Source organism: Panthera uncia, chromosome X (genome assembly GCF_023721935.1).
Source record: "Panthera uncia isolate 11264 chromosome X, Puncia_PCG_1.0, whole genome shotgun sequence".
NCBI lineage: Eukaryota > Metazoa > Chordata > Mammalia > Carnivora > Felidae > Panthera > Panthera uncia.
In genome coordinates this window covers 91,478,077-91,480,506 of record NC_064817.1, presented here as the reverse complement: position 1 = coordinate 91,480,506, position 2,430 = coordinate 91,478,077, and positions in this window count along the sequence as shown.

Sequence of the window (2,430 nt, the reverse complement as noted above, 5' to 3'; positions counted from 1 at the left end):
CCCCCCCCGCCCTCTCCTCCCCCTCTTCCCCCCTCCCCTCCGCCTCTTCCCCCCTCCCCTCCGCCCGCGCCCCTGCCCTCCCCTCCCCCCTCCTTCTGCCCTCCCCTTCCTCCCTCCTCCCTCCTCCCTCCTCCCCTCCCTCCTCCCTCCTCCCTCCTCCCCTCCCTCCTCCTCCCGCCCTTCCCTCCTCCTCCCTCCCCTCCCTCCCGCCTCCTGCCTCCCCCTCCTACCCCCTCCCCTCCCCCTGCCCCTCTCTCCTGCTCTCCCTTCCCCCAGCCCCTTCCCCCACCCACCCCCCTGCCCTCCCCTCCCCCTCCCCCCCTCCTGCCCCCGCCACCGTTAGGGGTAGCATCATGGAAAACTCCGGGCAGTGCCCGGATATTGGTGGCTCCTGAAACTACCCTCCATTGAAAGGAATCAGGGCTTTTCGGAGGGTGGCTGGCGCAAAATGTCAGGGCGGACAGAAGCAAGATGAGCCTAGGGCGTCCTGCCGTTTAGGTAAGTGAGAATGCCGAAGAGGGCTCTCTCATCGGGCAGGGTGGGGTGTTGAGCGGTAAAAAAGATGCCCGCTTGAAAAAGCCCCTCACTGGGCAAAAAGTGGAAATTGGGTATAAAAAGAACCTCCCCTGCACCCCGCCACCCCGAAACAAACAAATAAAAAACCCTAAGCGACCATTGCGCTCTATCGGAACCGTTGAGTCCGTTAAAAAAAAAAAAAAAAAAAAAAAAAAAAAAAGACAAATCCATGATGGTAGTAATGACTTACGGGTAACCGAAAGCATGATTAGAAGATGCTTGTGGTACACGCAAGAATTTCCAGCATTGGCTATAAAACTGCTATATATTGACAGATCCAACTTGCACAACTCTGCACGCCACGATTTCCTCCACGAAGGTGTTAACACAGATGGTGGAGATATATGGACTGTGGGGTACTATTAATATATGGAAAGGCATTAATTTTAGCCTGGAGAGAACAGTGTGGGGGGAAGCGCAGAGGTGTGCCTCCTTCTGTAAGGAGACAGCTACATACAGAAAGGCACCTTCAACAAGTGAGAGCTGTACCCTTCCAGAATAAAGGAAAAAAATTTAAAAAAATTAAAAAAAAATGTCAAAGGAATTTGATAATCTTGCTAGGTAAGAGAGTTTGTAAAGGTTTTGCAATTGTTTTCGAATGTTACATTACTAGACACAAAATGTTATAAATGTGTGGATTTAACTATCTCTGGGTCCGTGAAACCTCTGAAGGTAAACCGAAGGAGGATGCTAGCATTTCCATTCTTGTGATCAGTGTATTGAGCTTGTGTGCTCAGGAGTGTCCTTGAGTACGATGCTTGTCTGATATTCATCTAGCTGGTGCGATCACGGCTAGCGTAAATAAACCAGTTATTGTGAATCCACATTACTTCACGTGTTCTGTGTGTTCTTATTGCCACGTGGAAAGAATTCTTAGGGGAAGCAAGGTCAGATCAACAGATTTGCACAACATTATTTCCTATTTATTTATTTATTTACTTATTTATTTTGAGAGAGAGAGAGAGAGAGAGAGAGAGAGAATCCCAAGCAAGCTCAGCACTGCCAGCGCAGAGCCCAACTCAGGGCTCGAACCCACAAACCGGGAGATCATGACCTGCCCGGAAACCAAGAGTCCCACGCGTCACCGCCTGAGGCACGTGGACGTCCCAAGGCCAAAGCCTTAAAAAAGGAAATAAACAGTAAGTGTTCTTTCCATCTGTATTGCATGTGGTAATGGGAGAGCAGGAAGTGTAAAATGACTACATGCTAGGCGTCTCGTTCTGTTAGGATGCTGTCACTTGGAATCCCGTGTCGTTGCAAGCTCATTCCGGTTGCTGACATCATTCGGTTTCTTGTGATTGTATGTGGGCTCCGTGGGCGAGGGACACATATGTGACCAACCGTTCGATAGCCTTTGTCCAATTCGGAATCAAGATAGTTAGCTTCTTTCACTATTGTTATTTTTCGTAAAATCTTGGCTCGAAGCTTTGCCCGTTGATCATCTCTGTCAGTGTCTTAGTAAAGCAGAAATTCAGGAAAAACAAATCCTAAATGCCGACAGGTCAGCTTTCATTTTTTTCAAGTTCCTTATGGTTGAGGACACATGATCAATATACTTTTATATTAAGCATTTTATAAATATATAAATATAATTTAATATTATACATTTTATGTAATATTATCACATGTGCGTTTCCTTTTGAAGTAGCCTTTTAAAATCTCCCCCCATTTTTGTTATTATCTTAAAAAGTGGTGTGTGTATATGTGTGCATGTGTACATATATATATATACACCATTACATATGTGTATAAGTATATATATATGCACATACACCATTATATATGTGTATATGTATATATACCATCACACACGCGCACACATATATATATACATCATATATATATATACACCAT